We start from the raw sequence: 27,370 nt of genomic DNA on the forward strand, positions 1-27,370 counted from the left end.
CCCATTTCAGTCCATAATCAAAAATACAGAAAATTAAAACAATACAGTCTTTGCAACATGCTGACACATTTCACATTTATTGATGTTAAATTCATTTGCCATTCTGCAAGCTTTTAGTGTCTTGTAATTTCTTGCCATCCTCCTAAGAATTGACTTTGTCTTCTGATTTGGTGTCATCTGTAAATTTATAATTTGTGGTCTTGATTCTGAAATTCAAATCATTAATATAAATTGCTGGCAATAATAATCCCATTTCCCCTGCTCTCATTCTGAATAACTGTCCTTTATTCCTACTTTCTACCTTCTGCCCTGAAGCCAGTTAGCTATCCAATCTGACACTTGTCGCCTGAATTCTTTGATCTTATTCATTAGTCTCTGATGAATAACTTACCAAAGGCATTTTGAAAAGCTTCTTCTTGCTCTCTGCTAGAATTGCAATGGAAAACCAATAGAAAACTTAACCTAGATTCTGTCTTTAGATTTTAGTGTAATTTATATTACTCTGCTATTTTAATTTCTTTGTTTGTAATTCTTTAACTACTAACATTAGCAGCCATTTAATACAATAGTACAGAGTTCTTTTATACACTTCACACTACCTTTCATGTTTACTTATGTCCTGTGCAGTTACTTAACGTTAATGTGCCTTTTTTTCCAATTTGCACAATTTATTTCCCACTGTGTCTTCTTAATAACTAATGTAGAGACTTGTCTCACACTCACTTTGACTTTTGATTAGTTGAGCAATGTTTTCCACATCCAAAGATATTTTTGACACATTCCAGAACGCTGTTCAGCAGCACCTGCACAGACTGGTGGAGAAGAAAACTACCCCAAGGCTGAAATTAAGCCAGCTTCTACTTTGGTTGTACATTTCCAAGCTGGATTCATTATCTTTCCTACAGCTATGGCTCAATGGTTTATTAACCACCAGAAAGTATTGGTTGATTACTGTCATGGGTGTTTTATAATTTTTTTTGTGTTTGCATGAAATTTCCACTAACTTAGGAACCCAAGTTTATGACCATGCACATCTATGTTTTTAGGGTCATTCATTTTGACTGGCCTATATTTTGAAGAAATAGGAACATGCAGGTCTTTGCAGCACCAGAAGAGAAATAGAATAGATTTTAATAAGCAAAATAAACATTGTTAACACCTATTTATAATTTCTATATATTTTCGATTCCGAAGAAGGAGTTCGGTTTTCTTCCCTTTATTGTCATGGTATTGAGTACAGCAGTTGCATCTATACATTGGTTAGGCCACTTTTGGAATATTGTGGTCTCCCTCCTAGAGGAATGATGTTGTGAAGTGAGTGTAGAAGAGATTTACAAAGATGTTGCCAGGGTTGGAGGGCTTGAGCTATAGGGAGAGACTAAATAGGCTGGGGCTGTTTTCCCTGGAGCGTCAGAGGTTGAGGGGTGACCTTATAGAGGTTAGTAAAACCATGAGGGACATGGATGGGGCAATCGACAATGTTATTTTCTTCCCAGGATGGGGGGAGTCCAAAACTAGACAGCATAGGTTTAGGGCGAGAGAGGAAAGATTTAAAAGGGACCTAATTGGCAACATTTTCATGCAGAGGGTGGTGCGTGTAAAGAATGAGCTGCCAGAGGAAGTGGTGGAGGTTGGTACAATTATAACATTTAAAAGACATCTGGATGGGAATATGAATAGGAAGGGTTTAGTAAGATATGGGCCAAATGTTAGCAAATGGACTAGATTTATCTAGGATATCTGATAGGCATGGCTGAGTTGGACCAAAACATCTGTTTCAGTGCTTATATAACCCTATTTTGCTACCATTATTACTTGGCTTAATGGCTATTTTTGTGTGCTACTTTCCTGACCTCCTTATCATTTCATATTAGACAGAAGGCACCATAGAAATAGGAGAAGACAACTCAGCTCCTTAAGCCATTCCCACCACTCAGTTATCTCAAGAATGATCTATAACCTAACTCACCAATCTGTCTTTGTTCCACATTCTTAACACCCTCAGCTAAAAATCCACTTCACTTTTGAAATTTTCAAATGTCCAAGTTTTTCCTCTTTTAGGGGAGAGTGGTTTGGATTTTCACTATTTTTGATGTGGATAAGATGTTTCCTGTCATCACTGCCTAGCAGTCTTCTTCTAAGTTTAAGGTCCTATTGCCCTGAACTTCCTCAGCACAGGAATTAGTTTCTCCTCTATTGACTTTATCAAGTTCTTGAAACAACTCAAACAACCAGATCGCTCATCAATATTCTTGATTCAACATAATACAAGTGTAGTTTGTGCAATCTCTGCTGTTAACGTATTTTTTAGCCCCAGGATCATTCTGCTGAATCTGTGCCCCACCCAGAATCACTATATGCTTCCTGAAATCCCGTGCACAGAAATGAATATAATATTTCAGGTGGGATCCACCTCCAGAATGAAATAATTGTAAATTCTTGAGTTCTGGTTGTTTCAGCTTCCCCATTGGTAAAATCATTTGGAGGAGGTCCAATGAAAGTAAATAACACCCAACCACCAGAATATACGATTCGAGAAGAATCTGCCTGTGTTTGACAGAAGGGCAGGACCTATCAAAGCTCTACTTTACCAGGACTACCATCAATGTGTAATTCCAAGTGTGCAAACTCTATACCATCCACTACATTAACATCACAAGCACATTAAATATTCTTCTCAATGGGTTTTTCAAGTTTTCCCACCAATATTTCAGAAATATCTATGTGTTGCTGCATTATGTAATTCACAGATACAATGGACAAAGCAGGGACCAGATGCGAACTGAGGGTGGTTGAAACACCAAAAAGTAATATTATGTTTATAAGATATTATTCTGTCTACTTCTGCGTACAACCCAAATTCCTTGAGAAACCAGCTGAAAACTTTTATGCATGTGTTGCATACTTTATTTCAACATAAAAAGAGTCAATTAACTGGGAATTTAACATAGCTTTTTGGCTTCAATAGCCCCCATTTGGTTTATGAGTAACATGGATTTCATCAGGGTCAAGAAAGCAAGAATACAGAGAAGAGTCATTATACAATTAAACTGAAGGATTGGAAGGAAAATAAAGAGTGCACAGCTGTTGTCCAGTCTCCTGAAATGGCCAGTGCCCCATGTCCTCTGTTTGTTCCATGTATTCAGACCCTTCAAACTGAAAATGTTCAAAAGGACTTAGTTTTTCATTATGCTGGATGATGCAGGTTTTCACATAAACATCAACTCAACTTTGACCTCTCAAAAAGATCAATCATGTGACTGACTTTGTATGTTATGGAGGCCAAAGAGCTTTGCATTTTTATGTGACTGAATCCACCCAAGGTGCTACTTGCTGCATTAGTCAATCTACAGTAGCCCTACATCAAGCAGATTACAAAAGCCTGATTGTCGGGGAAAGTTGATCTACCATCTTCACCAGAGAAAAGACACAGCTACACAACTTAATAACCTTACCAAATTTGCCAGATGTTTGCTCACTGAATGTTCTGTATCCTTTTGGAAACTCTTTCTGTTCTCCTCACAACTTGTTTCCTACCTAACCTTGTATTGTCAGAGAAATTGACTGCAATACAGTTAGTCCCTTCATCCATATCATTAATATAGATTGTAAATATCTGCAAATTAGCACTGATCTCTCTAGCAGCTGTCATGCTCATGTGACACTGGTACATGGATTAATGGAGTTTGAATTCAGAATGAACACCTGACCTTAAAACAACAGGGGGAATGGACACTTTTTTAAAAAATGGAGTTGAGAGATCAGGTAGTCTTTACATTCCTGTCAATACACATGGGACTGCTCAAGACCCTGGAGTTGACCTTCTTATCTGGACAAGGCAATAAATTGCAAAAAAACACTTTCAGAACATCTCATTAAGAAGCCATTAAAATGCAATAAACCTTTGCTGGAGTTAATGACTGCCCTCATCCAATTAATTAAAGAAACTAGTTAACAATATTTCTTGAAGAATTTTCAGCTTCAGAGTGCAATTCCAAAGAATGTGTCTGAAAGAAAGACACAATTCTCGCACAATGATAGGCGAATGGATGAAACCCCATTGGTTGACAATGGCCAAGTTGTCAGAGATTATTTATGAGGACAATAAAAAGCAGGATATGTTGGTCACAAGACAGAAATCATTTAATGAGTCATATTAAAGGATTAGAGGGAGAAAGAGCGAGACCACTGAGGGAACAGTATCCTGCCTCTAATTTTTCACTAAGCAGAAAATCCTACCTGGCCTTTACCTATCTGTATGAGAGTCTAAATCAGATTATTGCTTCAAGGGTCTGATTTAACCCTAGCTGGAGTTAAACAAGAGAAACCTGCTGTTGCAAGCAATAAGATGTACGCTTATTTATTTTGTGGGATGTGGATGTTGCTGGCTGGACCAGCATTTATTTCCCATCCCTAGTTGTCCTTGAGAAGGTGGAGGTGAGCTGCCTCTTGAACCATTGCAGTCCACTTGCTGTGGGTTGACTGACAATGCTTGTATAAGCCTGTTAGTACGTGAGAATGTTAATTGACATCACAAGAATAGCTCTGCCAAATAAAATATAAAGAACATTCCTGAGAGGAACTTGCCAGTTCTAATTCTTGTACAAACCTGTGCCAATTCAGTGCAAAGTTCGTTATAGCTAAACATTAATGTGTACTCCTAAGTTTAGCCCAGGTGTCACAACAGACTGTCAACTCACAGAATCATGAGATTGTTACAATGCAGAGGAAGGCCATTCAGCTCAATATATCTGCACTAGCTCTCTGAATGAATGTCATGTCTCAGTAATATTGTTTTGCCTTTTTCTCAATAAACCAGAACCTTAACAATAATTCAGTTGGAGCATACTGTGCAATTAATCTAATCTGTTTACAAAGACTGGGCCTCTTTTCTGCTAAGAACTTCATGGGAACATCAATCCTTACTTGGAACCAATGACTTAGATTAACATTAATAAGAAGGCTTTGTGGCAACAAATCTACCCAGAGCATCTGAGATGGTAGTAATGGTCACAAATTCACCACATAACATAACAAGTGTGAAACCATTTTCTTAACATTCCATATTTAATTTCTTCAATGAATTACAAGGGAACCACTGGACTGTAAAATTTTAAAACCCTTTCTTAGAAGAAACAAATGTGACAGTGAATTTTTGGTCATTGAAGATCTTCACCTTCAGTCTTCCCTACAGACAATACAAGTAATAACTCAGAAATATCTGTAAATCAGAAAATGGAAGAAATGAAAGAACTCTGAGAAGTTACAGACATAGGGAAGTGGTTCTTGGGACATTGTTTAAGTTTATCTTGATTTGGAACAAGTTTCATTAGATTTGAGGCAGCAAAAGTAACTATCTTATTCAAAATGGGAGGGGCCATAAAGAAGGAAACTACAGTTCAGTTAATTTAGCATCTGTCTTTGGGAAGGTGCTAGCTTTGTTAAATACATTACAGTGCACATTGAGAACTTTAAGGTAATCAGGGGAGTCAAAATGCTTTTGTGCAAGGGAAGTCATGCTTTAACAGCCTTTTGGAGTTATTGGAAGAAATATGCTGCAGATAAAGGAAAACTTGTGGATGTACTATAGTTAGATTCCCAGAAGGCATCTGACAAAATGCCACATCAAATGCAACGGTGAAAAATGAAAGCCTCACGTTGTTGGCATAGGTAAGAAATTGGCTTGCTAGCAGAAAGCAGTGAAGTCATTTTATAGTTGACAAGATGTAATGTCTGATGTGTCACAGGGATCAATGCTGGTGTCTCAATAATGTTGCAATTTATATAAATGGCTCAGATGAAGGAACTCAAGGTAGATTGCTAAATTTGCTGATGACAAACAAATAGGTGGAAACGTGTTATGAAGAAGACATAAGGAAATTGTAATATATAGATAGAATGAGTCCACAAAGATCTAAGTTTAATGTGGGAAAATGTGAGATTTTCAATTTTGGCAGGAAGAGTTGAAGTAAAGCACATTACTTAAATGAGGAAACACGGCAGAGAGTGTGAGTTGCGGAGGGATTTGAGAGCCTTGGTGCGTGAATCCCAATGCAGACACAGCACATAATTAGGCAAGTTAATAGAATGCTATTGTTTATTGCAAGGGGAACTGACTACAAAAGTAGTGAGATTATGCTTCAGCTAACAAAGTATTGGTGAGACCAATTCTGGAGACCTGCATACAATATTTGTCACTTTATTTGAAAATGAATGTTGATGCATTAGAAGCAATATAAAGAAAGTTTATAAGACCAATATTTGGAATGAGCAGTCTAATAAATTTGTCAAACACAATATCCCTTTCATAAAATTATGCTGTATCTGCTGATTGTATTATAATTTTCTAAATGGCCTACTATGTTTACCTTAATAATAGATTCCAGCATCTTCCTCATGCCAGGTGTTAGTCCAACTGTTCTATAGTTTACTGCTTCCAATAGAATTACCGCATTTGTAGTTTTCAATCCCCTGGCGCCATACTAAAATCAAGAACATTTTGGAAAATTATACATAATGCATCTACAATATCAGCAGTAACTTCTTTTCAGACCTGGGATGCAGGCCACCAGGTCGTGAGGAGTTGAGAGCCTTTAGTCCTATTAGATTTCTTGGTATATTTCCTTTAATCATAGTGGAAGTTTGATGTCTGTCGTCCTTTGCTCTCTGATTTTCTATTTTATTGGGATGTTTTTGGATCTTCTGTTATGGGGGGAAAGATAGAAAACATTTCTTTAAAGTCTCTAAATCCTTTGTTTTCAATTAATTATTTCTTAAGTTTGTCCCCTGAGGAATCAAGGGTTACTTTAATTATGCTATTCTACTTTATGTCCTTGTAGATAGCTGTACTTTCTGTTTTGAATATTTCTTGCTGTTTTTGTCTCTGATTCTGATTTGTTATTTTGCTTAACAGCAGTCTAGGTTTGTTCAATATACCATTTCAGCTGTATGACACTGTGATATTTTGCCATACATTCTGTGTCTTATGATCCTGCTCCACAGCTCCCTGATGAAGGAGCAGCGCTCAGAAAGCTAGTGCTTCCAAATAAACTGGACTATAACCTGGTGTTGTGTGATTTTTAACTTTGTTCACCCCTGACCAAGACCGGTACCTCTACATCATGGTTCTACAATGAATGCTTCTCAGCAATACACTCAATGAGCTCATTCAAAAGGTTGACTATTTGTTTTCTCTAAGTTAATCTATAGTTCAAAGTCACCATAAATTATTGTGGTTAAAGTATTTCCTATTTAGGGAAAGTTTTGATACATGGGGTCCATTCAGACATTGAAAACTGTTCAGTTCTCACTACATCAGGAATGTACAAGTTAGAGTTCACCCCACTTCCACTTCCATCTCACATTTGACTAGAAATTTATGTCAGGGACCTTTCTATCTCTTCCTTCATTTTCTTGAATATTTTCCACTACATAATATCTGAATTCTACATTCTCTGAACATAATAACAATAAGGCAAGGCAAGTGACTGGACTGTCAGTAGGGGAAGGCTTTGGGATGACTGATCATAATTCTATTAGTTTTAAAATAGTTATAGATAAGGATAGGCTGTCCATAAAAGTTAATGTTCTTAATTGGAGTAAGGCAAATTTTAATGGTATGAGACAGGAACATTCAAACATTGATTGGAATAGACTGTTCAGAGATAAAGGGATGACTGACAAGTAAGAAGCTTTTAAAGGTGTGACAACAAGAGTTCAGAGTCATGATGTTCCTGCTAGAGTGAAGAGTAAGGCTGGTAAGTGTAGGGAACAAAGATATTGAAGGTTATGGTTAAGAATAAGAAAAGAGTCATATATTAGATATAGACAACTGGGATCAAATGGATCTGTTGAAGAATATAAAGAGTGTAGGGACATTTTTAAGAAGGAAATAGGAGGGCAAACAGAAAATATGTGATAGCCTTGGCAATTAAGGTTAAGGAAAGTCTAAAGAGATTCTACAAATACATGAAGGGCACAAGAGGAACTAGAGAGATATTAAGGCCCCTTAAAGATCAACAAGGCCGTCTTTGTGTTGGACCTCAGGAACTTTGAGAAATATTAAATGAATGTTTTGCATTATTTTTTACTGTGGAGAAAGAAATAGGTGTTAAAGAATTTGGAGAAATAAATATTAATGTTTTGAAAACAGCTTACATTACAGAAGAGAAAATGCTGGAGGTCTAAGAAAACAAAAAGATAGATAAATCTCTGGGACCTGATCAAGGCTGTCATCGGGGTTGGAGGATTTGAGCAATCGGGAGAGGTCGAATAGGCTGGGGCTGTTATCCCTGGAGTATTGGAGACTGATCGGTGACCTTATAGAGGTTTATAAAATCATGAGGGCCATGGATAGGTTAAATAGTCAAAATCTTTTCCCTGGAGTGTGGGAGTTCAGAACTCAATGGCATAGGTTTAGAGTGAGGGGGAAAGATACAAAAGAGACTTTTTCCGCGCAGAGGGTGGTATGAGCTGCCAGAGGAAGTGGTGAAGGCTACTACGATTGCAACATTTAAAAGGCATCTGAATGGTATATGAATGAGAGGGGTTTGGAGGGATATGGATCAGGTGCTGGCAAGTGGGACTAGATCGGGTTGGGATATCTGGTTGGCATGGATGGGTTGGACCGAAAGGTCTGTTTCCATGTTGTATATCTCTATGACTCTGAGTCTAAGTGTGTTCCAGGACATTTTAGGAATTTAAGGAAGAAATGGTGGGGCCTTAGCAGAGATATTTGTATTATCTATAACTACAGGTGAGGTGCCAGAGGACTGGAGGGTGGCCAATGTTGTGCCTTAATTTCAGAAAGGCTGTCAGGAGAAGCTTGGGAACTATTGACCTGTGAGTCTGATATCAGTGCTGGGTAAGTCATTGGAGGTGATTCTGAAAGGTAGGATTTACATGGATTTGGAGAGGCAGGGATTGATTAAGGATAGTCAGCATAGCTTTGTGCGAGGTAAGTCATGTCTCACAAAATTGATATTGAGTTTTTTGAGGAAGCAACCAAAAAGATTGATGAGGGCAGAGTGGTAGATGCTATTTACTTGGACATTAGTAAAGCCTTTAACAAGGTTCCGCATGGTAGACTAATTAATAAAGTTAGACTACATGGGATTCAGGAAGAGCATGCCAATTGGATACAAAATTGGCTTGACAGCAGGAGACATAGGATGATGATGAAGGGTTGTTTTTTGAACTGGACGCCTGTGACCAGAGGTATTCCACAGGAATCAGTATTGGGTTGACTCTTGTTTGTCATTTATTTAAATGATTTGTATGAAAATATAGGAGACCTGTTTAGTAAGTTTACGTATGACACCAACATTGGTAAAGAAGGTTATCCAAGATTTCAAAGATATCTTGATTAATTGGATCAATGGGCTGAGGAGTGGCAAATGGAGTTTAACTTGGATAAATACAAGATTGCATTTTGGTAAAACAAACTTATACAATTAATGGTAACGTCCTGGGTGGTGTTACGGAACAGAGAGACCTAGGAGTTCAGATACATAATTCTTTGAAATTTGCATTACAAGTAGACAGGGTGATTAAGAAGGCATTTGTCACACTTGCTGTCATTGCTCAGACCTTTGAGTATAGGAGTTGGGACTACATGTTCAGGTTTTTACAGGATGTTGTTGAGGCTTCTTCTGGAGTACTCTGTACAGTTCTGTTTGCCCTGCTATAGGAAGGATATTATTAAATTGGAGAGGGTTCTGAAAAGATATACCAGAATGTTGCCAGGAATGGAAGGTTTGAATTATAACTTGTGACTTGTTTCCCTAAAGCATAGGAGGTTGAGGGGTGACCTTGTTGAGGTGTATAAAACCATGTGCGGCATAGATAAGGTGAATAAAGTCTTTTCCCTAGGGTGGGGTAGTTTAAAACTAGGAACGTATTTTTAAGGTGAGAGGAGAAAGATCTAAAAAGGACATGAGGGGCTACTTTTATGGTTTGTATGTGGAATGAACTTCCAGAGGAAGCGATGGATGCAGGTACAATTACAATATTTAAAAGATATTTGGATAAGTACATGAATAGTGGGCGGCACGGTGGCACAGTGGTTAGCACTGCTGCCTCACAGCGCCAGAGACCCGGATTCAATTCCCGCCTCAGGCGACTGACTGTGTGGAGTTTGCACATTCTCCCCGTGTCTGCGTGGATTTCCTCCGGGTGCTCCGGTTTCCTCCCACAATCCAGAAGATGTGCAGGTCAGGTGAATTGGCCATGCTAAATTGCCCATAGTGTTAGGTAAGGGGTAAGTGTAGGGGTATGGGTGGGTTGCGCTTCAGCGGGGCGGTGTGGACTTGTTGGGCTGAAGGGCCTGTTTCCACACTGTAAGTAATCTAATCTAATCTAATAGGAAAGATTTGGAGGGATATGGGCCAGGAGCAGGCAGATGGGACTTGTCTGGTTTGGGAATATGGTCAGCATGGACCAGTTGGACTGAAGGATCTGTTTCCATGCTGGATCTCTCTGTGACTCTACAACTCTATTCGAAACCTTGTTTTTCAGTCACCATTTCCTTTTAATTTCAGGCAGTTGTCATCACTTCACAAAATACTTTGATGCTGTTATACTTCATTGACAACTCAAATAATTTGGTTACTGGTCACATAATTTTTACAGAATGTTGAATTCAGACAATGATGAGTAGATTTTCTTTTACTGATGCATAATATATTTGTTCCTTCTGCCTGTCATGAAACACCAGTGATATACATTCTTCTAGTTATCTGCACTAAGATATCAAATCTTGTCAAAACAAACAGATCCCTGAACTCTTTCATGTTTTCAAGACAACATTAATCTCAGGTAAAAGACCAGCATAATTCCTGTTGCTGATTGGCTGCACTTTGACAAGAAGGCTAAAAGCATGACAAGTTAGCACATTTTCCAATTAGCCAGCAGCTCTGATAGTCAATCTATCCCTCTTACAGGGAAGGTGCACTGAATCAAAGGAGGCCTCTGTTGACAATCAGTGCTGCTTATTTGGGGGTAGTGGGCAATGACCTTTTTAGGATTGCCCTTTGAAAACATCCAGAGCAAGTAAACCAAGAGCAAGCAGTTTGGCAGCAATAACTTGTCTAAAGTGCTGGAAAATTTTGAAAGACCTCACAAAGGCAGTTTATGTCAGTGAATGCATCCTCACATAACACCATTATCCACTGCACCAACAACTCTTAAGCTGTTCAGCACACCATCTCCAGCTGTCCCTCTTCCAGCTGCAAACTAACACTCAGCACTCACACTTAATATTCAGGGGCTCCCCATGACATGCTGCACCACATATTTAAATTCTTCAGTTCCTGCAAGCACACCAAACAGACACAGTGAAGTACTAAACAGTCCTAGGCTGGAAAATATGACACAAAGTGGAAGGGAAGAGAGTGAAAATGTCAACCACACATTCATCCCTGATCCTATAGGAGCATATGTTTCTTCCAAACCTTGGGGGTGTCACACCAGCCTCTTTGGGGACATCCAAGATGTCAATGTCCCCAGCCTCATGCTCCTTTCAATTTCTACCACATCCCCCATCTCATGATCTAGTATGAAATTAAAGCTTCGGTTGGTGTGACTATCGATGTCCTGCTCTCCATTCTCAGTCCACATTCCTCATCCCAATCTTCCCCTTCTAATTTTACACTGTCAGACACCTATGAACTACCATCTGTCTGTTCACAACAGCTTCATATTAATGGCAGGAGCTGCCCCATGGTTCCATTGAAAGAGTACTATTACTTGATCTGGATACTCACAGACAGCTCAGATTGTGTGATTGTGCATCTTAGAGGGTATAATAGAGATGTCCTCTCCACAAGATGGGTGGAATCTTCCCTTAGCGTCAGGAACCTTAGCTGGCTGGAGAGCTGGTGAGAGAATCCCACAACACATCTTTTAAGGAAGCCCTGTCAATCAGGCAGTTCTGACGGCACCAGTGGGTCTTTCTCTGGAATTATATATCTGAAAACTGAGGCCCCCTTCCTGGTGCTGCCAGCCAACCAGAGGCCAGGGGCTATGACACTCACAGCAGAGTGTGTGGCTGTTGCTGGAACAGCAACTCAACAATCCCAGAATCAAGGTCAAGGATAAGCAATCTGAAGTAGGGCAGAGTATTTATGGAGTGGGGATTACAAGAAGAGCAATTGCCAGCAAGATCAGGGGCGGCTCTCTGCAGTTAATCAATGTCCAATTTCTTTTCTCACCAACCTGTTCTGAGATGTTCTTACATACCTCTGGAGGGGTGGGTCTGAAACCCAGGCCTACTTGCTGAAGCTACTAGTCAATTGCTATGTCCTCAATCAGGTACAGACTGCCTTTGATTGAGGGGTCACCTGCCACTCCCAACCATACCCCGATCAATGGATAAGCAGACCCAACTCTTTTTGCTTCTAAGATTATGGCACTTGGTTAATTCCAGTAGTGGCTAGAAGAGAGCCTTAAACACGGACCTTCTCATTCAGCATTTAACTTTGATACATTTAATGCCTTCCTCACTCTCACCTCCCCACTATCAGGAGCATTTGTTCCTGCTTGGTGGGTTATCAGCTATGAATTGACTCCAAGCAGGCCGATTCACAAACAAATTTCTCGTGTGCCAGCTTGTTGAAAGCTGCAGACAGAAGGGTTCTGCTACAAGAATGCAGATGAAGTCTTTGATAAGGTGACAAACAGGAGAAGACAGATGAGCCACATCCCAAGGTAGTTGACACATAAAGGGACACTTTCCATCACAGTTCAGAAACAATGATATGCAAAGTAGGACTGTTCTATTAAAATAGATTTTTTTTAAGATTCTCTACAGTGTGGAATCAGGCCCTTCGACCCACCAACCATCTGAAGAGTAACTCACCCAGACCCATTTCCCTCTGACTAATGCACCTAACACTACAGGCAATTTATCATGTTCAATTCACCTAACCTGCACATCTTTGGACCGTGGGAGGAAACCCACATAGACATGGGGAGAATGTACAAACTCAACACAGACAGACACCCAAGGTTGGAATCGAACCTGGGAACTCTGGTGCTGTGAGGCAGCAGTGTTAATCACTGAGCCACCCCAAATAATCCAATGGTCAATAATCTGGTAAACTCTCAGATGTAAACAACTCAGGGAACATAAACTTCAGCCAATAGTAAAATTGAAACTAGTAGTGCTGTTTCAGATTAAGGAGCTAGCATTACATGTAAATAGGGTGATATTTTTTAAAATGGCTTTGCCACTAGGTAGTATAAAATCTCTGTATCAACAAACCACTTACCACAGAAAAACAGGTGATGTCTTGACAGATTTTTATTAGAATTTTGACTGCTTCCAGCTGAGGACTGTTTTTTTTTATACAGCTATTGTTTGTTCATGTATTGCTAGAATATTTGATGCAGAAACCAAGCACTGGCAAACATACACTTGTTCCGTTGATGGTTTTCCGGTTAGTTTTCAGGTTATAGGCTATTAGTGGTACAGAACAGGGTAAGGTGTTTTCTTTGTTCTGTATGACATGATGAAGGGACAAGATTGTCCCGCATATTGAAAGTATTGTACCTTAGGTCGCTGAGTGCAAGGATTGCTGCATTGCCAATTGCTTTGAAAGGATGGGTGAAAAGGAGCAGTCACTTTGTGATTAAATGCATCTATTTCAAGTGGCTCGCTGTACTTTGTAATTTAGCTTCAGATAAGGTGCATACTGGACTTAATAGAGCACTGGATGTTCTCCAACAAGAGCATCTGACTACTTCGCACATGAGACATCTTAAAATATTGAGCAGAAACTGATATTTTCCCTGAGAATTTATGCAGCATTGCCTGAAATAACCTTGCCAATTATATGTTATAAATGTGAAATGACTCTTGTTTTCTTTCATTTTTCCTTTTGGCTTGCAGGCGGCTGTGCTCGTCACTGTGTTTTATTATCATGACTTGTATGTAGAGGTATTGGTGACATATCAAGGCCTTTTAGCTGGAATCTGTCAAGCTTGATTTTCTTTGCACTGTACATCTTAAATGTCATTCATACCCGATACATTCTAATTAATGCAAGCACATTGATTTCTAATGCAAGTATAACTGCAACTACTCACAGATCTTGGGAAATGGCAATTAAATTTGTAAACCTAATTTCAGAATATGGCTATTCATTTTAAATAAAAAGCTGCTGCTTCAAAGTAAGGCAAAAGGTAGGTAGAATGTTATTTGTGCTGTTATTAGTATGTAAATGCATTATGGCTTTTGATCCTGGCTTTAGGTTCAGGTACATTTTCTATTTTTCTTGGTAAAATGAATACAATTTAAAAAGATATTTAGAATCCTAATGATAAACTGAAAATTTACAGCTTTAGCTCACAACTTAAATGCTTTTCATAGCTAATAATGTCTAATTAATTCAACAACATTGATTTCCATTTTAGGTATAATTACAGGTGTTCATGATGCCCTGGGGAGGTTATAATTAGACTCACAAAGATAAATAAACAAATGCCTTGATGTACCCATGTGTCAAAAATTGCATGCACAATTTAATTTCTGAGTGTATATTCAAAGATAATATTAATTAATGAAATGGATAGCAGGTAGAAATATTCGTGAGATTAGCATTAACCATTAAAAACTGAGATATTCTGCATTTGAATGAATCGCAAGGGATTACCTCTCTCTTCTTCCCACTTTTAAAGTCCTAGTGGTAGATATCTAGATCCTCCCTTCCAGTTGATTTGTTTCTCCTATTTTCTGTTCATACAAGAAGTAAACTCGATTCCATAGCTATAACGACAATATTGATGCTATGAGAGTACCAGGCCACTTTTGTATTTTTGTGAAGTAGTTCAGCTCTATCTTGCTAATGGAATGTTTGATGACAGGTTCTATTTTATTGACTATAACCTATTTCTTTTATCCCATGCTGGCCCCATGGGAGTCTCCACATCATTTTCCCTTTCTTTAATGTGGAATATTTCCTATCTTTTACAGTTGATGCAATTTGTGTTTGGCTTCTGTTTTATGGCTTCATAATCATTAATGACATTAGAAGGTAATGGAATTTTGAAACTCACGTCTACAGTAGGGCTTTTGATCTCTGGTCATCAAAATTGAATATCATCTTTACAAAACCAAGTTCTGCATATTACCCATGCAGTTGTTTTTGCTAGCTTTCTAAGTTAACATTTGTCTGTAATTCTATTTGTAATACCAATGCTATATTGTTTTCAAATCCAATAGGTTAAACTAGACTATACATTGCAAAACTTTATTTCAAGTCTTTGCTATAACAAACACTTCTGCCAAATTGCCCATTCAAGTGCATCACTTTCATGAGCTTGGTTAAATGAAAACTCAGTAGCAGCCCTTCGATTACAGCGCAGTGCATGGTAGACTAATTAGTAATGTGAGATCATATGGGATTCGAGGTAATCTTGCCAATTGGATACAAAATTGGCTTGATGGCAAGAGACAAAGCATGGTGGTGGAGGATTGTGTTTTGGACTGGAGGCGGGATTGGTGTTGGGTTCACTTTTGTTTGGCATTCACGTAAATGATTTGGATCAGAATATAGAAGGCATGGTTAGGAAATTTGCAGATGACACCAAAATTGCTGGTATACTGGAGAGCAAAGAAGGTTACCTAAGATTACAAAGACATTTTGATCAATTAGGTCAATGGGCAGAGGAGTGGCAGAGGAGTTTAATTTGGATAAATGTGAGGTATTGCATTTTGGTAATAAAAACAAGGACAGGACTTATCCAATTAACGGTAGAGCCCTGTGTAGACCAGAGAGACCTAGGCATTCAGGTACATAATACTTTGAAATTTATGTTACACATAGACAGGTTGGTTAAGAAGCACACTTGCCTTCATTGTTCAGATTTTTGTGTATCGGAGTTGGGATGTCATGTTGAGGTTATACAGAACATTGGCAAGGCCTCTTCTAGAGCACTGTGTGCAGTTCTGATCAGCCTGTTATAGGAAGGATGTTCTTAAACTAGAGAGGTTTCAGGAAAGGTTTACTAGGATGATGCCGGGAATGGAGGGTTTGAGATATAAAACTGGGAAGACTGAGGCATTTTTCTCTGGAACATAAGAGGTTCAGAGGTGACCTAGTTCAGATTAATAAAATCATGAGGGGCACAGATCAGGTGAATGCCAAGGGTCTTTTCCCAAGGGTGGAGGAGTTCAAAACCGAGGGCATATTTTTAAGGTGAGAGAAGATTTAAAATGGACATGAGGGACAACGTTATGACACAGAGAGTATTTCATGTGTGAAATAAACTGCCAAAGAAAGTGGTAGATACAAATACAGATACTATGTTTAAAAGATGTGGATAAATTCATGAATACGAAATATTTGAAGGGATATAGGCCAAGTGCAGGCAGGTAGGACTAGTTTAGTTTTGGGGAAAATGGTCAGCATGGACTGGTTGGACAGAAGGATCTGTTTGCATGCTGTGTGGCTCTATGATTTTGTGACTCTATAAAAGACAGCAGTGGTGATCGCCATTATTGGCTGTCACATCATCAGATAACCAATTGAAGTGGCAATGCAGCTGAGCTCTTGATTAATATTAGTTTGAAATGGGAATTGGTTGTGCCAATTACTTCAACTCTGAGTGCTGTTGGAGACAAAATTAGTGTCTGTGGTGCACATGCACACACTTGGATCTAGACATATCAAATACCATGTTGATGAGGGTGCTAATGGGCACAGGATGACCTAACATCAGAAGAATGGGCGGCACAGTGGCACAGTGGTTAGCACTGCTGCCTCACAGCGCCAGAGACCCGGGTTCAATTCCTGCCTCAGGTGACTCCCTGTGTGAAGTTTGCACATTCTCCCTGTGTCTGCATGGGTTTCCTCCAGGTGCTCCAGTTTCCTCCCACAGTCCATAGATGTGCAGGTTAGGTGAATTGGCCATGCTAAATTGCCCATAGTGTTAGGTGAAGGGGTAAATGTAGGGGCATGGGTGGGTTGCACTTCGGTGGGTTAGTGTGGACTTGTTAAGCCAAAGGGCTTGTTTCCACAGTGTAAGTAATCTAAAAAGAAAAGGATGCTGGACAGGCAAAACATGACACTTTGAGGTTCCATGCTCCAGCTAATGCCCTTTCTTAACCTTTCACAGCTAAACATGCATCTGATGTTGGTGTGTTACAGATCACTCAGGGATGTCTGTGACAGTATGGCAACATCCACTTTTACATGCAGAATGTAGTCCAGATCTATGGATAGTGATGGTAGAGTTTCCAACATTCTTCCTCTCACATGGCTGATCAGGAATCTCTCTTGCTCTTAACTCTTGCCATTGGATTTTGGAAGGATTTGCAGGTTTTGTAGTCCACCTGTATGACCACCCTCCCTCCTTGTATGTTTTACTAACCTCCCTAACCCTTAGTACCTCTCATCCTATTCTACCACATCTAATGACCCATATACAATCAGTTCCCACTGTGTATGTGTCCCCTTTTAGAATTGGATATTTTATTTTAGATTTTCTCTGTGTGTTCGTCTGACCAATATGAATCAATTCACACCTCTCTGCATTTAATTTCACCTACCAGTTCACTCAGCTGTCTATAATCTCTTGGAAGTTCTGCACTATCCCTCCCAGAGTTCACAATACATCTATGTTATATATGTGATGGTCCATATGCTTTGAAGGAAATAAAACTGGAGGTGGAATCTTATAGGGGTCTCAGCAATGTAGGCTGCAATGAGACTTGTGGCTGAATCAGATGATAAATTCAGCAAGGCTAATCTCAACTTCAGCTCTTGGCAAGTACTGTTTTGAGTTTCTCGCTAGGTAGCAGAGAGTTGCCAGGGCAAGGAGGAACTGTAGCTTGTTAAATGCCTTACTAAGCCCACAACTCACTTCATTAATATTCTGCTTTCTGTCTTACCAAATGCACCAAACAAGTTAGATGTTGAGAAATCTCAATATTAAATTCAGAGCAGGGGCCTGGAGAGTTCAGCTCACTGCTTGCTCCAAAGGATCTCCATGTTCCTTTGGACTAAATGTGCCTCAGATACATAGTCATGAGCTGCACTGTCCTCTCATTGACATCTAACATTTACCAATCCCTCATGAGCATCATGGCATCTCTCCGATCCACCTACAAGCTGCTCAGGAAGCATAGACTTGAATTGCAGGGTGCACCAGCAAATACAATTGAAAGGCTGCTGCAAGGACACTGTACACTCACAGACAGGAACTCACTTCATGATTGGACCAGGTTGAATCATAATCACATCCTCACTCATTTACTTAGCACCTACCTGCATGCTGACATCACCCATGCCTTGCATTGCCTGCTATTTCGATTTGTGCATTGCTGTTTCAGTCTGATCCAAAGTCTCTCAGTCCTGCCATATTAAGGTCCTGTTTAGTGCACATAGGACAGACTGCTGGTCATACGTGTCAGTCAGGATCTATCTGTCTGTACGTATTGATGAATGGCGCATCGCATCGCCAGCTGCCCATGCAGCAAACACACTTCACATTCATTCAACCAAATAGTAAGATTGGAAACTGTGGGGGGGGACTAGTCCTGACTCCAATCAAGCAGGGACTGATGTCTGTCAGGGGTCCCAGGAACATCAATCAGCTTTCACCAACTGCACACAATTTAAAGGCTTGGCCACTGTTAGTCATCATGTTGGGGTACTCACTGTCAGGGGATCTGTCCATCTGTGGTCTGGAGAGTGGGCAACGGTCTATCTTATTGAGCCATCAGTAGCAGTGAGGGCAATCAAACCTCGTCAGTAAGGGAGCTGTAAAGACATTGATTCAGGGTCTATGTACTCATGTCCAGGAGCTGTTAGTCGGTCATTCAGAGATCTGGGGCGAATACAGTCCTGGGGGGGGTTGTTCAATGAAGAGAGGGCAAGGGAAAGTGTAGGGTCAGGGCCAAAGTAGTGAGGGGAGTCAAAGCTAGAGGTGCATATGAACAAGGGGCATTTGTGGAGGTGGAATTCAGGGCAGTGATGAGGGTAGCACAAATGTATAGAGAAGATATGAAAAGCTTTGGGCAGTATAGTAGGCTACAGAAGAAGGATGATAGGCAGTGGCCACTAACCTTGGTCTCCACAAGAGAAGCACAGAGGAGCAAAGTGGCATTATTAAGATGTAATGCTGCAATTCAGGGACAGGGAGAACACTTCAGATGAAATTCAATGTGATAGGTCTCCACATTAAGTGATGGATGGGAATGAGCTTTTGGAGTAGTGCAAGATAAAAGGGTACATGGAGGCTCTGGTGTGGTGAGTTGGGGTGGCTGGGGGAAGGGGTGGGAGCTAGTGCCTGGTGACCAGGTGGAGCTATTGTTAACAGTGTCCAGGGTGATCTGTGTTCCCTGCCATCATTTGCCATTCTTCAAATATGTAATGCAACAGAAAAGTGGCTAGGACAGTGCTCAGGCTCAGTGTCACTTTGACCAGTTAAAGCATGTCTGCTAGATTTTATGACATTGAAGGGGAAAATACTTGGGGCAGCCACTTACAAACTCCAGCTACATTCAATTTGCAATCATTTCTTTGCTCATACATAATGCATTCAGAGTGAATGTGTCACTGATGTGTCAAATGCTGTTTAAAGGGAGATCGAACCAAGCCTTTGGTATTGGGTAAAGGAACATTGTCTCCTGAGTGATGTAGGGTTTAGCCGCAAACACTTAAAAGGAACCAACCAAGTGCTGGAGAAAGTGCTCCATCACTTGTGAAACTTCCAAGGGTGCTGTGGGACAAGGAAAATATCACTGCAGTTTACGTTAGACAGGTATGATGACCGACACTGATGAATGCAACAAAAAGAGGAATGGTTGTGGTGGTTCTAGGATGGGAAGAGGGTTGATTGCAGCATCACTCCCTTTTTGATGTAATATGTTGGTCACTCAGCCGTCATGGCACGTTCATCAAGTCGGTGCACCATGCTGTGACCAGGGTTGTGACGGACCAGATGATGGGGCTGCTGTAGGTATGGTTCTGCAGCTTGGAGCAGTCAGGAGGGGCCTTCGAGTACAGTCTGACAAGGTTTGCCACACCATTCTAGCAGGCAGTGCTTTGCACAAAAGGAGCAGGCAGCAAGGCGATATGATAGATGTTTGAGGAGCCAGGGATCAGGAACGGTCATCACAGGAGAAGGATGAAGACTTTGAGCTGGAGGAAGCTCTCCTTATACAGGACAGAGTTCAGTGCATTAAGCACTACAAGGCAGACAGCACCAGACTAATATCTGATTCTGGTAAGTGCAGGAAACCATCATAGATGTCAAGGTCAATATGCCAGCATTTAGTTTGCATTGAGGAGCAAACTGCAGACTCCATTCTTTTCATTTGTGTTTCCTTTTGCTGGTTGCCAATAGAATCTCATGTTTGGGCTTGTCTGAATGCTTGCCTGTTTGTGATGCTCCCTGGCTGGATAAAGGCAAGATTTGAATGATTACTGAGCACTGAGGAAAGAATATTTGGAACTCTGATATTGTCTTCAGAATGGGATGTATCAAAGGACAAGTAAAATATGTGGTGTGATGGTTAAATGGCAATTAGTGTGGGATAAAGGGGTTGCATGTGTGAGGATGTGTTAGCCATACTGGCTATGGGTGAGATCAATGCCAGATTGCCAATACTTTTCTGGGTGCCAATGTTTCTTCCTTCCAATGGATTTCAACTGAGTGACAACTTGTTCTGGGAATGGCACTAGGTAAAACAAATCAGATATGATAGATGCCACGGGACAGGGTATGTACTCAATGATACATATTTGTTAAATTACGGCAAGAAATCTCAATGGGCCTCAGGGTGAGAATCTTTACAAAAATATTAATGCAACTCAGACTTAGCCAAAGAAAAAATAAGTTTCTGTCCACTATTTCATGTTGCGGTGATTGTCATTTTAAGAATGAGGTTTCTCTGAGAGTTGATTTCTGGTAAATCAACTTGCTTCTATTAACTGCTCATGTGACCAAGTTGTCTGAGAGATGAACGACAGAAAAGAGGTCAACTAGAAGTTAACTGTCAAGGGAATGGATTTTGTGTGTGGTATTGTTTCAAGAGAGGTTTTATTTTTATATTGGAACAATTTGTCTGCAAAGCAGAATACATCTATATCCAGCAGAATACAGATGGAATCTTGGGTTCTGGCTAAAAGAGGTTAACATTCTTCTTCACAGAAACACTCCAGTAGTGAGCCAAATTTCTGGGCTAGCCATGCTGAGAAGACAAAGAGAGGTTTGGAGACAAGACCAGCATCAGAAAATATTAGATTGGGGAGGGGAATGTTCTGAGCTGAGGCAACTGCACTTAATATGCCAGGAAGATCTGTCAAACAGAAAGCGTATAACCGTCAGATAGTTGGAGATTTGAAGGGAAATCCTTGCTGAAGTAAGTAAAAGGTCTGAGAAATTTCAGAAACAAAAACAGAAGTTGCTGGAAAAGCTCAGCAGGTCTGGAAGCACCTGAGTAGATAAATCAGTTAATGTTTCAAATCTGGTGACCCTTCCACCTGTTTTGTTCATGATTTACAGCATCCACAGCTCTTTCAGTTTTTATCAAAGAATTTCAAACCTAATTTGTATCATTGACATCATCAAGCTTTGTTTAAAGATTGGTTGACTCTCTTTCGTCAAGATTTTGCTCTGACAGATGAACCAGAGAATGGTTATCACCTACTTTGCCGTGTTGAAACATGTGCAATGTGTGTACTTTTTTTTCTGTCTATATAAAGATCATAGCCCTCTAAATTAGTACCCTCCAGTACACCCAAATGCATCATACTGTGAGCCTGACTGACTACCCTAAACTAGTTGTCAGCATAATTTTTCACACGCACTCCAGATTTTATAACAAATGTTGACCAACTACAGAGTCATAATTAATGTTAGATATCTAATAACAACAAATGCTAAAATGATGTCTAATGTGATGTGAGTTTTGCAAGCGCAAGCTGTTTGGTAGGGTAGGTACCTTGCTTGTTACAAGCAGCTGAAGAGATTTGCCATGTGATATGATCTGTCAGTTTCTGCGACATATGGCTTACATATCTGGCATCACACCAGCATTGAAATCCATATACCAAATGACCGAAGTGTGTGAGAGACAGACATCCTTTTAACTTGATGGCAACATACTGCCAGGTTTGTAAACTATATAGAGAATGTTAAAAGGTAGAGAGATGGAATTCCAGAGCTTGACTTCTTTGCCACTGAAGGTACTGCCACAATAGATTATTTAATTAAAGGAAGGGGAATTAAGAGGCCAGTATTGGAGAAATGTAGATATATTGCACGGTGCAGGGACTGGTTACAGAGATAAAGACAGGCAATGCCGTGGATAGATTTGAAGTCAAGAATGGAGATTTGAAAATGAATACAATTATAAATGGTAGTTAACATAAGTCGATGTAGTTAGGATTGATGAATGGGCCTTGGTGAGAGTTAAAACACAGGCAGCCAAGTTTTGAATGATTTAAGTTTGCCGAGTTGGCAATATGATAGACAATTCAGGAGTGCATTGGAGTCAAATCTCATGATAACAAATGTGTGGAGAAGTGTTTCAGCAGTTGATGAGCTAAGGCACAGCGCAGAGTTAGATACAGACAAAACATACCTCTACATTGCCCCATAACCATTCCACAAAATCCACCCTCCATGCCATGTATAACATTCTCTTAGTGCAGGAAGAAATTTGTTCACTCTGGTAGCCTTCGGGTACACCAGCAACTCCACACCGGGGAAAGGCAGTTCACCTGCTCTGAGTGTGGGAAGGGATTCACTCGATCCACCCAACTGTTGACTCACCAGCACATTCACACTGGGGAATCAGCTGAGGCAGAAGTGGAATAGGGTGAAACAAACACAAAGCCGAATTTGCTGGAGAAACTTAGCAGATCTGGCAGCAACTGTGGACAGAGAAAAGGCTAATATTTTGCATTCAGCGACCTGTTTATGGAATAGGGTGGTGTCACAGAGGTGAAAATAGGCAGTTCTAGTGATGATGCATTTATATGGTTGGAAGTCCATCGTGGGATTAAATATGACACATGATGAATGAACAGTCTGTCTAGCTTCCAGTAATAAACAAACTCAGCTGAAAGGCCAAATAGTGATAATGGTTTTGGTCTTTGTAATGGCTTGTTAGATACAACTTAAAGACAGTGAAGGGTGGTGAAAGGCAGTGGTGACCTAGAGCTGTGTGTCTGCAGTGTACACATAGAAACTGATGCTGTGTCATCTGATGATGTCTCCAAGAAGCTATACGTAGATTAGAAATAGGAGCAGGCTAAGATGGATCCTTGAGGACACCAGAAGTAATGATGCAGGAATGGAGAAAGAAGCCATTAATTGTGGTCTCTGCTTATGACAGGATACAATTATTCTTAAAAATCACATCTTTTCACAGATTTCAGAGAAAACTTAGGTGCTCAAAACAATTCTGTCATCACAAAACTGGAAGACAGCGTAGTTTTCAAGAAGAGAAATATGTAATTTTGATTGACAACTGTAAGGTTTGTGTTGAATAGTGAATGCAGGTTGACACTTTTCAAACTGTAAATCTTTCTCGCAGTAATTAAAAATCAGTTTTAAAAGGAAGTTATCACAGCAAAGAGAAAACACATGAATTTGCTTTTCGTCATTGTCCTTCGCAGCCTCTGGGCATTCCATAGTGCAGTGTAGGCACCACTACAATGCAGAGAATTAAAGGCAGCCAAATTGCATAAGCATGTCCCCAGATCCAGCATTTAAATAGTGACAAGATAACCTGATCTTTGCGTTATTGCTTGATGGATAAGTATTAGCCAGGCCATGAAAAGTATAGCTGATTTAGATTGATGCAAATTGCTTTTAGTTGAGCTCGTCCAATTATACACTAAGTGAGCAAACAGTTCAAACACATATTTTAATCCAATATCCAGTTTGTTTTGACTTGTATCAGGCCTAGTTCTTTATGTGGAGCTGTTCCTTCTCAAGTGTACTCAAAACCTTTCTGACTTCCCCAGAGAGAACAAAATCCAAAGGGAAAGGAAAGGGGTAATAGAAATTTCAGAGTTTAAAAACAGCCTCAATATTTAAGGAGGTAAGCAAAGGGAATTGTTTCTCGGGGCAATTTTATGTCTATAACACAATTTTTCACTAATGCTTGAATCAGAGTACTTGTGTAAGATATTTTCAATTGATGTGACTTTCTCAATGGCAGGCACCATATACATAGTGAATATATTTTGCCTTTTCTTGAATTCTTCAAATGTGGCTCAATAAAATGGTGGCAAACTGCTGTAACAAGTCACTTAAGACCATAAGATGCAGAAGCAGGCCATTCAGCCCGTGGAGTCTACTCTGCTAAGCAGTACAATCATGGCTGCTCAGTGAGCTCTCATTCCTGTCAACCACCTGTATGGAAAATATTAAATTGACTCCTCATCAGGAAGTCAAAGGCAATAATCTCTCTTTTCACTCCACCAAAACATATCAGCATTTTAACTATTTGTCATTATATCTCTTTCTAGCTTTCTTTGCTCCCAACCAGCAGAAATTATCCCAGGATTGCATATCTTTCCTCATAAAGACTTAATTCTATTTCTTACTTCAGATTGTCTTGTAATTACATCATTTTTTGCAAATGTTAAGTCTTGACCGGACGATAGGAAATCCATTTAGGCTTCCTCCAAAACTCACATTGTGATCTTACTTCTAGTCAGATCATCTTCTACCTTCCTATATTGAGGTAGCTGCTAACGATAAAGCTCAGTATTCACTTTATACGCCCAAGATATAGCATAGATTAACTTGGTTCTGATCTAATCTAATATTTAAATACCCATAAACATTTTCACTGGTCACTGAGCTGTGATCGGGGCACTGGGCAAGTTGTAATCCCACTGCTACCGCCCTTATCTAGGTCACCAGTCAGCAGAATTCAGGAGTTCAACTTTCTGAGTCAGTGTCACATTTGGAGAAGAGATTCTGAAATGTGGCTTCAGCCCCTTGGCATTTCGACACATTGTTTCCTAACCTGATGCTAAAATGGCTTGGTGAATGCCTGCAGTGTTATAATAAATTTCGAGCAAATTGTAGCTTCAGTGTGTTTCAATGTGCTTTAGAAAGCGAGGAAAGAATGAAAATTACTATAAATATTCCAGGTCGAGATGAATTGTTAAACATTTATATTTTAGTGGTATTTTATAAACTCTTCCATCATAATTATGTTTGAGTATTGCAGAAGCTTTACTGTTCTAATATTTTGTAAAAAGTAAAATACTGCAGATTCTGGAAGTCGGAAATGAAAATAAAGAGAGATACTCAGCAGGTCTGGCAGTATCTGTCGCAGAGAAATATAGTCAACATTTCAAGTCCAGTATGACTATCTTTCACAATCATTTGTGTTTGGGAGACAATTTGTTGCTTCTGTTGTTCTTAACAGATTGCTCCCAATCCTTTAGCTCTGTCTCCATTTTCATAATATAGCTTGCGTCCAGGAATGCACTATATTTAAGAATAACAAACAAAGTCTAATCTTCAATGCTCTTTGATTCCAGACTGGAGTGGACTGTAAAGGGTAAAACATTAGAACATTGGAGCTGAGGTAAGCCATCTGGCCCCTTGGGACTGTTTTGACATTTTTGATGACCAAGGATGTTCTTCTTTCTTAACTCTACCATCCTACCTGATGACATCCCCAGATTCTCTTAAAGAGAAAAATCTGGTTATCTGTCTACAGAAGGCCTGAAGCACATTGACAGACAGGGCATGCTTTCTCTCGAAGTGCACCTTGGTGTAGCTGTAACCACAAAAGGCAGGCAGGTGATCAAGTGTAATGATCCTCTCTATGGCCCACTGCCTGCAACTGATAGTAGCCACCTTGACCAGAATAAACCCACCAATTTCAATATTTCCCAGTTGATTATTTTATTTCTCCTAATTGCTTGGGTAATTCCTTTCTATTGGCTATCCTTTCTGACTTTTTTTCCAGTTATAACAGTCTCTTTCAAAATGATCTGTCTTCCTACAGGTGTGGATTTCCATATTTTTGCCTGGCCAATCTTCACAAGAATTCAATCTTTTCTGATACAGTGTGAACACTACATCATGGGTATCTGTCATCTGTCTTCCATGCTTTCCAGGCTTCAGCTTTGCTGTATTTTCACTTTTGTGCTTGCCATGCGGGGCCTAATAACCAGGTCCCAGGATATTCAGAACCCCATTCTGCTTGGGTCAGAGTTAGGGATGTGGATGGGGGTTCGAGTCCAGAGCAGCACTGTACCCCATGACTTCTGTTCCCTGTTGACATACTGCTCTGCCTTCAATGTCCTTTTTCCATAATCTCTCACTGCCCTTGGATAAAGACTCAATTCTACGACTCACTTCAGTTTGTCTTGCTAATTACACCATTTTTACAAATGTTAAGTCTTGACTGGACTATAAGAAGTCCATTTAGGCTTCCTCCAAAATTCACATTGTGATCTTACCTCTAATCAGATCATCTTTTAACATCCCATATCAAGTTAGCTCCTCATGATATAGGTCATTAACATTGAATCGATAGACTTTCTAAGCTTCTGCTTTCACATATGAAATGTTGTTCTCTCTGTTTATATTTCCCCAAATACCAAATTGTAAATTGAAAACTCCAATAATATCATTGTAAGTGGCTGTTTCTTCACTAACCAGTCTTGCTAAAATGTTATCTGTAATGCTTAGGTCTTTCCAGATTTTGCTGCTAACCCTGAAATATTCCTGTATTAAATACACCATCTGCACCAGCTCTGCCACCACTCAGCTTGTTGTGGGGTTTCCATTTGTTCAAAAGATTCTGAGAAAGGTAATGTCTGTTTCAAGACGTTCCTTTGTTTGTGAAGCTTGTTTCCTGCATTGCTTCATCATCAGTTGCTTTGGCTCTAGCTGCTTCTCAGTCACGAGGCTGTTTGTTTCCCTGCTGCTTAGATTCTTTTTCATGTTTTTGTGGGTCTCTTACTCATTGTCACTATCCATTAATTTAGTGGCAGTGCTGGTAGAGGTTTGGTGTTCACAGCAAATATTTATTCATAATTCTATACACTATTTACACAAACATAGCACAATGTTTACACAGTTGCATCTCTCTTGAGAGTTTCCATCATCATGTGATCTTTAATATCATGAACAACATAGGTTACTACTTACATCTCTTCCCAATGCATTGTCTTGTCCACTCTTAACAAGCTCCTTCATAATCCTTGCCCCAGAATCTTTGAACTTGGGCCCTCACCCATCTCGCAGTGACCCCTGACAGACATGGGCTCCTCTACACAGTGGAATTGCCTGTAATCCAGCAGAGGACACTGTGCCTGCATGATGTTGTTCTCTAAGGCGAGTCTCCTTCCCATGAAAAAGGGATGAAGCATCACTTTAA

The 27,370-nt window shown here is 39.9% G+C and overlaps 1 long non-coding RNA gene across 1 annotated transcript; it reads right to left on the reverse strand.

Annotated features, from left to right (window-relative positions):
- LOC140481788 (uncharacterized) lies at nucleotides 1–27,370 on the reverse strand. Its single transcript, XR_011961601.1, has 3 exons — nucleotides 27,142–27,370; nucleotides 6,369–6,482; nucleotides 1–206 (listed from the first exon to the last, which is right to left on the reverse strand). It is a non-coding gene; the product is annotated as an uncharacterized lncRNA (long non-coding RNA).

This window comes from Chiloscyllium punctatum, chromosome 10 (genome assembly GCF_047496795.1).
Source record: "Chiloscyllium punctatum isolate Juve2018m chromosome 10, sChiPun1.3, whole genome shotgun sequence".
NCBI lineage: Eukaryota > Metazoa > Chordata > Chondrichthyes > Orectolobiformes > Hemiscylliidae > Chiloscyllium > Chiloscyllium punctatum.